The 12,412-nt window shown below is 44.1% G+C and overlaps 1 protein-coding gene across 4 annotated transcripts in view; it reads left to right on the top strand.

Annotated features, from left to right (window-relative positions):
• ANKRD28 (ankyrin repeat domain 28) overlaps nt 1-12,412 on the top strand; it is a 783,346-nt gene that overhangs the window by 609,349 nt on the left and 161,585 nt on the right. The gene's annotated exons all lie outside the window — the stretch shown is intronic.

The raw sequence follows: 12,412 nt of genomic DNA, 5'->3' as shown, positions 1-12,412 counted from the left end.
CATTTAGTTCAGACTGTTTTTTTGATGGCCCATCACTTCAACATGATGTGGCAGTGAGTTGCAAGCACTGTGTCTTCCACCCTAACCTTTTTCTACCCACACAAACTGAATAAGAACTAAATCGGGTATCCTGTCTAAGGGGTTTACCCCATTGCATATGAGCCAGTCATTCACACTTCCCACAGTTTTCCCTTTGCCACACCTTTTTATGGCAGTCCGCTTCTACATCGATCAGATGAAGGAATTAAGATCGGATGATCGGCTCGTCCTTGGATATGTAGACAGCAAGGAAGTCAAGAAAAGGACTTCATCACGATGGATTGTCACCTACACTTACATTGCTTATGCCCTTGTTAAAAAGGAACCACCAGGAGGAACCTAGGCTTATTCCACAAGAGAGAAGACCTCTCCCTTGACCAGGGCAGTGCCCATAGTAGAGAAGTGTTGCAGAACGACATGGACTTCCCTTTACACATCTGTGAAGCATTATTGCTTGGATTGAGATGTGAGAATGTAAGGCCGTTTCCCTTATTCCTGGTTTGACCTCTTTGCAGGGACATCTTAAGGATTTTTAGGTCCTTGGGCCAAACATATTTTTGGGGCCCCTGTTAGGAGCAGCTTTGAATTTATGATCCAACTCTTTCATGCCTTCTTTTGCCAGGTCACTAACTGTGCACAGGCACACTGGTCCAAATTCTTAATGTGTTTACATCTAATATTTATGGATAGACATGTGTTAAAAATTGTAACACAGCAACAGCTCACTAATATTACTGCAAATAATCTCTCACCCTCCCATTTCTCATATGTGAGATCCTGTTTGTATCTACAAATCTGTTTTATGGATGTTGCATGAAATATAAACACATTTGTCCGCAAATGTCTAATAGACACTCACACATTACCCACATTAGAAATAAATTAAAGGCAAAAGGCATTAAAAAACAATCTGTTGAAGTGTCATTCAAGGTTATCAGGGCAATACTTTGCAGAACAGAGCTAATTCTATCAAGGGCCTCCTGAAAGACTGGGGCCCTGGGCCAGAGCGCACTATGCCTATGCCTTAAAACGTCTGTGCCTCTTTAAGACCCACAACCTTAGAGGGAGTACTGCTGTAGTATGTTCAAGAGATGGGAAATGGTAGGCGAAGGAACGTCCTCCACTGTTGCTTTGTTGGATGCAGGGGTTGCGCGAGGGAGGCGAGTGCAGGTGTCTGGAGGGTTGGTGAAAGTTCATGCACTGGTTGATGTATGCTGGTCCTTGATTGTTGAAGGGCTGTGTACGTATGGGTCAGCCTCTTGAGCAGACATCTCTTCTGAATGGGTAGCCAGTGGAGCTTCTTGAGTTGTGAAGTGATGTGGCTCTGTTTAGGGAGCTCAAGGATGAGTCTGGCAGCTGAGTTCTGTATGGTCTGCAGTCTCTTTAGGAGGCGCTGATCTAAGGTTGAGTGGAAGGAGATTCCAGGCTGTAGCAGCTCTAACCACAAAACTGTTGCCACTCCATTTAGATTTTTTTAATCTAATGGTATTTACTCTGAAAGAGCCTGCTGATCTTAGATTTCTCGAAGGAGTGTACGATAAGGCTTCCTTGAGAAACGAGGGTCCTGAAGGGCCTTGTACGTCAGGCAGAGGGCCTTTAAATGTTATTCTGTTTTTGACTCTCGGCCAATGGAGATCCTTAAGAGCAGCGGAAACCGAATGGTGCCTAGGCATGTCAAGGAGGAGTCTGGCCACCAAATTCTGAAGTATCTGCAACTTATTCAAATATTGAGCTTGCAGGCTGATGTAGAGGCAGTTACAATGGTCAATTTTGGATAATAGAAGTGTGGAAATAACAGACTTCCTGACTGACATTGCCAGAAATATTAGGATTTTTTTAAAGTACTCCCAAGTTGTTCTATGAGGAGGAGACCACTGTGTTAATTTGATTTCCCAAGAGTAAGTGGTTATCAATCATGATGCCAATACTCTTGGCTATCCTGGTGGGTACAGGAAGGGGGCCCATCTTCCCAGGCCAACACGGGACAGACCAAAAGTTAGGGTTATTACCGAGTAAGATCACTAAGGAGGCTGATGACATAATTTGACCAGGGGGGGCAAGGTCGGTGAAGTTTATATTGAAAAGAGTCGGGCTAAGCGCGGATCCCTGTGAAACCCCCCAGGGCAAGCGAAATGAGCTTGATGAGAAGGTGTCGACGTTGATTGTGTTTTCCCTGTTAGACAGGAAGGATGAAAGTAATTTCAAGGAAAGAGTTTTTTTATCTACGTAGAGTACATTGCCTTAGTCCACGTGGCTGGTGACTAGAGCTTGAATGACTGTTTGTCTGGTGCTGACGGGGAGCCATTTGAAGATCTTACAGAGCTAGCGAAGAGTGAAGAAGCAGGCAGAGGGAACTGCGTTGATGTGGCTTTTATGGTGGGCCTGCTGTCCAGGATGATGCCGAGGTTTCGAGCGTAGTCTGTCTGAATGGATGAGGGTCCTAGTTCGGGAGGCCACCAAGAGCCATTCCTCATAGAGGTGGTGTTACCAAAGATAAGTACTTCCATTTGTCTGTGTTGGGTTTAAAGCAGTTGTGTTGCATCCATGGGTCACTGTGATTTGCATGGGTTACTGTGATTACCCTTTAAAAACAATTGGATTAAGCACAGCAACACACCAAATTTCTGGAACCTAGAGAAAAGACAGATGACCTTTAGGGCTCATGTAAGATGCAGTGCACATAGGCCCACGTTTCTTTGTGCATCTATTGGAAATCCATCCGAGTAAGGGTGCTTATATGATAGACCCTCACAAATAGCTCGTATTACATAAGAACATCCTTACAATGTTTAGATGCATAAACACACAGCCTCTCAGTACAACAGGTGTTCCTGCCCAATGTGATCTAGTGGAAAAGCCATGTCTCCTCCAGTATAGCCCCTTCCAGATCTTCGTGTATCCTACTATTTGCTTTCCCTCTGCCTACCACCAGATTCCATAGGGTCATATGTAAGCTGTGCTGCACACTTCTGTCCACGCCTCCCATGCTCATGTTATAAAGCCACTTACCTAATCTGTGTCCTCCATGCTCTAAGTAAACTTCTTCTTGAATATGAGAAAATAATTTTCACTGCCTTATGCAGCAGCTTTCTTGCAAGTGCACATAAGGAATAATAAGAACAGTTTAGACGTATATTTCCCTCGGTATAGTGCATAGCATTCAAAGATGTGACAATGGGACTGTAGGAAACTGGGGTTTTGTTGCAGCTCCCTCCTACTTTTTGTCTCATATTTGATGCAACTTTGACTGAAGTGCACTGGGTTCCTGCTAACCAGTGTACTTTCCAAAAAACTGTACAATTGTTTCCCCCCGATTGGCAAAACCTTGAGAACCCTCTGTAAGTCCCTATTAAATGATACCACTGGTAGCTAGGGCCTGATATACTAAAGGGGGTCCCTCAGGGCTGCAGCATGACTTGTGCCACCCTAAGGGACCCCTCACCAAGACCATGCAGGGCTGTTATTGCAAGCCTCGTGTCTTGGTACAGAAAAAATGACACATCACACATCCCTGTGCCATGTCCCCGAACACTGCATGTAATAATTGTAAGTCACTCCTACAGCATACCTGATAGCCCTAAGGGAGGGTGCTGAATGTTAAATGTGAGGGCATACCTGCATGAGCAGATATTCCCCTGTGCTGGTCAGTCCCATTACTGTCAGTGCAAGTGACCAGGGAAGCCATTTTAAAACATGTGCTGGACACTGGTGAAAAGTTTCCAAGCTACATGATGGCTTCACTAAAAAAATGGGTATGTTTGGAATAAAACTTCTCGTATTGGTAAACCTAAACGGATGCCAGTGTTGCATTTACAAATACATGCACCCAGAGGGCACCTTAGAGGTGCTCCCTGGAAACCTACCAGCCTCTGGTGTACTTACTGACTGGTTTCTGCCAGCCTGCCACCCAAGATGCTGTTCTGACCTCCTAGGGTAAGCTATTTTATTACTCACAATAAAGAAAAGGGGGAGAAGGTACAAACCCTACCTCATCCTCCTCAAGAATTAAGTAAACCACACAAAACAGGAGGTAGGGTGGAAGAACGGCCTCAATCAAATAGCAATTGCTGAATGTTTAAAGAAAGCACACATGTTTTTTTAAAGCTGCCCTCACCCACAACAAGTTGTGGCATGCTTCATCATCGGGCTGCTACTAACGCCTCTGCGCAAACCAACGCTAGAGGCGGAGCAATAGGGAGGGGTAGACAGTACAACAATGATACAGACAAACAAAAAAAGGCTGGATCCTTTAGTGCAGAAAAGATGACTCTTAAAACTGAACCAGGGATATCTCTATAATAATTTTATTCCTGGATTCCCCTGTCAGATTAAAATGGTATATATATATATATATGTGAAGAGACTATATACCAAATGGATGGTGGTGGAGTGAGTTAGTTAAGTGCTCACCACCCCTCCATTCTGCATAGCAGTCGACATGTTTCTTCCGGTTCAAATTTAAATCTCCGGCATTCCTCAGGACAAGTTAGATCCCCATGCCCTTTTGCCAAACCCCTGTTATTACCCACTGTTGTGGGTTATACTCCACCTGTCAGTCTGGAGTTCCTCTTATAACTTACTCTTTCAAAGATTAGAAACTGAAAGAAAAAATGCGAAAATGACTTCCACATAAAGCAAAAAACAAAATCTTAATCACGTGTGCTCTCAAACAAACAAATTGCCGCCCACCCATTTGGTGTAGCCAAAATTATAGTCTATGTGGTGCTCAATCCACCATCATAGTTCAACGGGCAAACAGTGGCCCTCCCAGTGGTATATTCAAAGCACACTCTTTTTTTGTGTTTAATACCCATTCAAATAAAATTCCATATATTTTTGTGCATCACACACAAGGAGTAACGTGCCGAAACACATGCGAAAGACACATTTCAACATCCCCACATGTATTCCGAGGGTATTCAGGTGTTACTACCCTCATCTTAGTAAAAAGGTCTTCAATACATTAGTATGGGATCATGCGATATCCAGATTCACTCATTGCTTACCAGAGTTTATTAAGCAATTTGCTTAAAAAGGCACTGGAGTAGAGAGCGACCCTCTGTAGTCACACACTGCGGGAGGGAAAACACAGTGTATTCAATTCCTAGGTTCGTAATTCATACCGGCTGACATACACCTTCACATAATTTTCACTCGTGTTTAAACAATCCGTCAGTATCGTGTATATGCCAAACCTCATATCTTGTTCATTATTAAAAATATACAACGCTACCCTATTTCACGTCCCCTTAGGACCCTGATGACTCTTATGTGTCCGGATAAACGTATATATCCCCCCCACATATAGTAAAGGAGCAGGACTTTGCTCTCCATAATGAGGCTTCTCTGTTATTACTGCATACTCGAGTGCCAAAGTTGTATCCTCGAGTGACTATGGCATGGATGTAATGCGCCCCCCTCAATTTCTGGCCAAATCCCCCCCTTACTTCATCAAGAGTGGTGCGCTGCCTCCGGATTCCGTCTCTCCTGGTGCCGAGTAGATATTCTGGATACCGTGCCCTCCGTATTTACACTTCCGCTACCATGTCACGTGATGCGTGCGAGTGACGATGCACGTAATGCGTGACCTAGCGGCAAGGCACGTAATCACCTATTGGACTATACCGCTAACCTGCCTGGTACAACCCAATATAGCGGAAAAAGTCTTTGTATACATCGACCTGTTATCACGGAGTATTCGCAAAAGAGAAGAAAGCCTCGCCTTCGGGAATAAGCTCATAAATCGTCCAACCTAGCAATGCACGTATCACCTTAGAGATTAGAACGCTATCCTTCCTGGTGCAACCAAGTGTAATTAGTAGGTGCCTTTGTGTACATATACCTATTGTCACGGGATATTAACATAGACAGCAGCCTCACCTCCAGGAGTGAGCTCATTAATCAAGTTGTTTATTCCAGGGACAATCTTGCAAAGGCTCATTCTCACACAATATTTGATAGAATATTTTTAATAATATTGGTGCTTCTATTGAGACAAAGGCCCATCACCTACTATTCCAATTCATTATCACCGGCATGTTCTATACTAAACAATACCCAACCGGTTCACCAGATGCATTTTACCCCCAATACAGGGTTATTTTCTCCCTAGGGCAGACCACGGTATATCATCATTAAGTCCCGTTTCATGACTCTTAGTACGATATACCCACTTCTGCTCCCGTAAGAAGAGGAATTGTGAGGGATCCCTTAGTCTGATAGTGGGTTTATCCAATACAGTCCAAGATATGTCCTGTGTTGTATGCCCCTTCTCCGCATAATGCAGAGTGAGACGTGTGTTGGTCCTGGAGCACCTGATGTTGCTCCTGTGCTCCATGATTCTCACCTTGACCTTTCTACAGGTCATCCCAATGTAAATGAGATTACACGGGCACCTGATCATGTAAATAACGTTGGATGAGTTACAGTTGGTATGTACTCGCTGTTGCCAAGGGTATTTTAAGCCCACATCCACCTCTTTAGTATTTCTGGTCAGGGGGCAGACATCACAAGAGCCACATTGTGTATGACCCGTGACCGGTGGTAGAAACCCACCTTCCCGGGGAGCCCCCCGGACACTGTTTTGTGGGCGAGAATGTACTAATTGATCCTTAAGATTTTGGCCCCTCCTAAAGGCAAAAAGGGGTTTCTCAAGTTTGAGGCCACTGGAGTTTAATATACCCCAGTGTTTCAGGACGATACGTTTGATAGCCGTGGAAGAGGTATTAAAAGTCGTCACACAAACTATCTTATCACTAGTTGGTTTTTCTACTTTAGTTAGCAGTGCCTCTCTAGGGCAGTTCCATGCTCGTTTACGAGCTCGACTGATAATCTGTTTTGGATATCCTCTCTCATCCAATTTACCTGCTAGGCGTGCTGCCTCTGTCTTAAATTCATTTGGTTCAGAACAGTTCCTGCGAAGTCGCAGGAACTGACCTACCGGAAGGTTTTCCCGTAGGGCTCTGGGATGAAAACTCCCAAAATGCAAAAGTCTGTTCTTATCCGTGATCTTATGCAATGGTTAAATGCACAAAACCATTTTTTACATTTCACCAAGACTATCACCAAGGAGAGTCTTCCTTTTTTGGATCTGGTCATTTCCCCTTTGGAGGGCAAATTGTCTACGAATGTCCATCATAAGATCACGGATAAGAACGGACTTTTGCATTTTGGGATCCTTGATCCGTGATCTTATGATGGACTTTCGTAGACAATTTGCCCTCCAAAGGGGAAATGACCAGATCCAAAAAAGAAAGACTCTCCTTGGTGATAGTCTTGGTGAAATGTAAAAACTGGCTTTGTGCATTTAACCATTGCATAAGATCACGGATAAGAACGGACTTTTGCATTTTGGGAGTTTTCATCCCAGAGCCCTACGGGAAAACCTTCCGGTAGGTCAGTTCCTGCGACTTCGCAGGAACTGTTCTGAACCAAATGAATTTAAGACAGAGGCAGCACGCCTAGCAGGTAAATTGGATGAGAGAGGATATCCAAAACAGATTATCAGTCGAGCTCGTAAACGAGCATGGAACTGCCCTAGAGAGGCACTGCTAACTAAAGTAGAAAAACCAACTAGTGATAAGATAGTTTGTGTGACGACTTTTAATACCTCTTCCACGGCTATCCAACGTATCGTCCTGAAACACTGGGGTATATTAAACTCCAGTGGCCTCAAACTTGAGAAACCCCTTTTTGCCTTTAGGAGGGGCCAAAATCTTAAGGATCAATTAGTACATTCTCGCCCACAAAACAGTGTCCGGGGGGCTCCCCGGGAAGGTGGGTTTCTACCACCGGTCACGGGGCATACACAATGTGGGTCTTGTGATGTCTGCCCCCTGACCAGAAATACTAAAGAGGTGGATGTGGGCTTAAAATACCCTTGGCAACAGGGAGTACATACAAACTGTAACTCATCCAACGTTATTTACATGATCAGGTGCCCGTGTAATCTCATTTACATTGGGATGACCTGTAGAAAGGTCAAGGTGAGAATCATGGAGCATAGGAGCAACATCAGGTGCTCCAGGACCAACACACGTCTCACTCTGCATAATGCGGAGAAGGGGCACACAACAAAGGACATATCTTGGACTGTATTGGATAAACCCACTATCAGACCTTCGGTAAGGGATCCCTCACAATTCCTCTTCCTACGGGAGCAGAAGTGGGTATATCGTACTAAGAGTCATGAAACGGGACTTAATGATGATATACCGTGGTCTGCCCTAGGGAGAAAATAACCCAGTATTGGGGGTAAAATGCATCTGGTGAACCTGTTGGGTATTGTTTAGTATAGAACATGCCGGTGATAATGAATTGGAATAGTAGGTGATGGGCCTTTGTCTCAATAGAAGCACCAATATTATTAAAAATATTCTATCAAATATTGTGAGAATATGAGCCTTTGCAAGATTGTCCCTGGAATAAACAACTTGATTAATGAGCTCACTCCTGGAGGTGAGGCTGCTGTCTATGTTAATATCCCGTGACAATAGGTATATGTACACAAAGGCACCTTCTAATTACACTTGGTTGCACCAGGAAGGATAGCATTCTAATCTCTAAGGTGATACGTGCATTGCTAGGTTGGACGATTTATGAGCTTATTCCCGAAGGCGAGGCTTTCTTCTCTTTTGCGAATACTCCGTGATAGCAGGTTGATGTATACAAAGACTTTTTCCGCTATATTGGGTTGTACCAGGCAGGTTAGCGGTATAGTCCAATAGGTGATTACGTGCCTTACCGCTAGGTCACGCATTACGTGCATAGTCACTCGCACGCATCACGTGACATGGTAGCGGAAGTGTAAATACGGAGGGCACGGTATCCAGAATATCTACTCGGCACCAGGAGAGACGGAATCCGGAGGCAGCGCACCACTCTTGATGAAGTAAGGGGGGATTTGGCCAGAAATTGAGGGGGGCGCATTACATCCATGCCATAGTCACTCGAGGATACAACTTTGGCACTCGAGTATGCGGTAATAACAGAGAAGCCTCATTATGGAGAGCAAAGTCCTGCTCCTTTACTATATGTGGGGGGGATATATACGTTTATCCGGACACATAAGAGTCATCAGGGTCCTAAGGGGACGTGAAATAGGGTAGCGTTGTATATTTTTAATAACGAACAAGATATGAGGTTTGGCATATACACGATACTGACGGATTGTTTAAACACGAGTGAAACATTATGTGAAGGTGTATGTCAGCCGGTATGAATTACGAACCTAGGAATTGAATACACTGTGTTTTCCCTCCCGCAGTGTGTGACTACAGAGGGTCGCTCTCTACTCCAGTGCCTTTTTAAGCAAATTGCTTAATAAACTCTGGTAAGCAATGAGTGAATCTGGATATCGCATGATCCCATACTAATGTATTGAAGACCTTTTTACTAAGATGAGGGTAGTAACACCTGAATACCCTCGGAATACATGTGGGGATGTTGAAATGTGTCTTTCGCATGTGTTTCGGCACGTTACTCCTTGTGTGTGATGCACAAAAATATATGGAATTTTATTTGAATGGGTATTAAACACAAAAAAAGAGTGTGCTTTGAATATACCACTGGGAGGGCCACTGTTTGCCCGTTGAACTATGATGGTGGATTGAGCACCACATAGACTATAATTTTGGCTACACCAAATGGGTGGGCGGCAATTTCTGTTTGTTTGAGAGCACACGTGATTAAGATTTTGTTTTTTGCTTTATGTGGAAGTCATTTTCGCATTTTTTCTTTCAGTTTCTAATCATTGAAAGAGTAAGTTATAAGAGGAACTCCAGACTGACAGGTGGAGTATAACCCACAACAGTGGGTAATAACAGGGGTTTGGCAAAAGGGCATGGGGATCTAACTTGTCCTGAGGAATGCCGGAGATTTAAGTTTGAACCGGCAGAAACATGTCGACTGCTGTGCAGAATGGAGGGGTGGTGAGCACTTAACTCACTCCACCACCATCCATTTGGTATATAGTCTCTTAACATATATATATACCATTTTAATCTGACAGGGGAATCCAGGAATAAAATTATTATAGAGATATCCCTGGTTCAGTTTTAAGACTCATCTTTTCTGCACTAAAGGACCCAGCCTTTTTTTGTGTCTGTATCATTGTTGTACTGTCTACCCCTCCCTATTGCTCCGCCTCTAGCGTTGGTTTGCGCAGAGGCGTTAGTAGCAGCCCGATGATGAAGCATGCCACAACTTGTTGTGGGTGAGGGCAGTTTTCAAAAAACACGTGTGCTTTCTTTAAACATTCAGCAATTGCTATTTGATTGAGGCCGTTCTTCCACCCTACCTCCTGTTTTGTGTGGTTTACTCCTAGGGTGAGCGCCTTTGCTCTCAGGAGACCCAGAACAATAGCCTGTCCGGGAAGAGGGTATAACACCCCCTCCCACAGGATGACCTGCTGATTATTCTCCCTTGGCCGTTAAGCGTCAAAGAGCTGCTGCCTTTGGAGTGCAAATCTGGCCGCCCTCACAGGAAAGGAAGCCACTGCCCCTGTCCAGAGCCCCCTTAGCACCTGGACAGGCAAGAAAATAAGCTAGTCCGGTAGGCTTGCCACCTCCAGGCTAGTACCACCCCTAAGGTGGGCTATAGAGAGGTGGACACAATTTTTCAGAAGTAGCCATCTTTGTGATGGCATACTTAGGAATTCTGGGACAGGGTTACGCCCACTTCCCACAGCAAGTTATTTTATGTTAAATATTTGTAAAGCACAACGAATACCCATGGGTGTCTTGGCGCTGAAGCAGTAAGCAACAGGAGGGGTGTGAATGAGCTATTGATTGAAAAGCCAAGTGTTTAGAAGCTTCCTAAATTGAGGTGGGGAGGGAGCTGATCTAAGGTTGAGTGGAAGGCGATTCCAGGCTGTAGCAGCTCTAACCACAAAGCTGTTGCCACCCCATTTAGATTTTTTTAATCTAATGGTATTTACTCTGAGAAAGCCTGCTGTTTTTAGATTTCTTGAAGGAGTGTACCATGATAAGGCTTCCTTGAGAAACGAGGGTCCTGAATCATGGAGGGCCTTGTACGTCAGGCATAGGGCCTTAAATTTGATTCTGTTTTTGACTCTTAGCCAATGAGCTCCTTAAGAGCAGCGGAAACCGAATGGTGCCTAGGCAAGTCAAGGAGGAGTCTGGCCACCAAATTCTGAAGAATCTGCAACTTATTCAAATATTGAGCTTGCAGGCTGATATAGAGGGCGTTACAATAGTCAATTTTGGATAATAGAAGTGTGGAAATAATAGACTTCCTGACTGATATTGCCAGAAATATTAGAATTTTTAAAAAGTATTCCCAAGGTGTTCTATGAGGAGAAGACCACTGTTAATTTGGTTTCCCAAGAGTAAGTGGTTATCAATCATGACGCCAATACTCTTGGCTATCCTGGTGGGTACAGGAAGGGGACCCATCTCCCCAGGCCAACACGGGCAGACCAAAAGTTAGGGTTATTACCGAGTAAGATCACCTCAGTCTTTCCCGCATTAAGCTTAAGATCATGCTTGTTCATCCAACCATTGATGCTTTCCATGCAGTCATGTATGCGAGCACCAGTATTGTTGACGTCATGGGAGGCTGATAACATGATTTGCATGTCGTCCGCTTAAGTGGTGAGGGAAAACACAAAGGATTCAACCAGGGGGGCAAGGTCTGTGACGTATATATTGAAAGAGTCGGGCTAAGCGCGGATCCCTGTGGAACCCCCTAGGGCAAGCGAAATGAGCTTGATGAGGTGTCAACATTCATTGTGTTTTCCCTGTTACAGGAAGGATGAAAGTAATTTCAAGGCAAGATTAATTTTTTTATATATCTTTTGCTTCCAGACTGTATCAGGGTGAAATGATCCACCGTGTCTGACGCCGCGGATAAGTCCAGCAGGATAAGTGCTGCTGATCCCCCATTGTCTAAGATGGATTTGAGCTCGTCGGTGGCCTTAATCAGAGCAGTCTCTGTACTGTTTGGATCGGAGTTCGAATTGAGTAGGGACAAACAGTTGGAATCCTTGAACTGATTTATTTAGATGTTCATAACTTTCTCTACAATTTTTGTTGGGAAAGGGAGCTGGGAAATAGGTCGATAGTTGGCCGGGTCCCGGGATCCAAGTTAGCTTTTTTCAAGAGATGCAGGATGGAGGCTCGCTTCCATTGAGAAGGAAAAATACCAGTTCTAAACATAATGTTAAATATGTCTGAGAGATGGGTAGCAATAATGTCCGGGACTAGCTTTATGATTGATAGCAAACATGGGTCGTCTGGAGAGTCTGACTTGGTTGTTAATATAAGGTATTATATTGATACAGAGAAAACAGGAAAAACACTCAAAGCTTTTAGTAGACAAATCATTTTTGGAAATAGTTTACATTATCTTGACC

This window comes from Triturus cristatus, chromosome 10 (genome assembly GCF_964204655.1).
Source record: "Triturus cristatus chromosome 10, aTriCri1.1, whole genome shotgun sequence".
NCBI lineage: Eukaryota > Metazoa > Chordata > Amphibia > Caudata > Salamandridae > Triturus > Triturus cristatus.
This window is presented reverse-complemented; position numbering and strand designations above follow the sequence as displayed.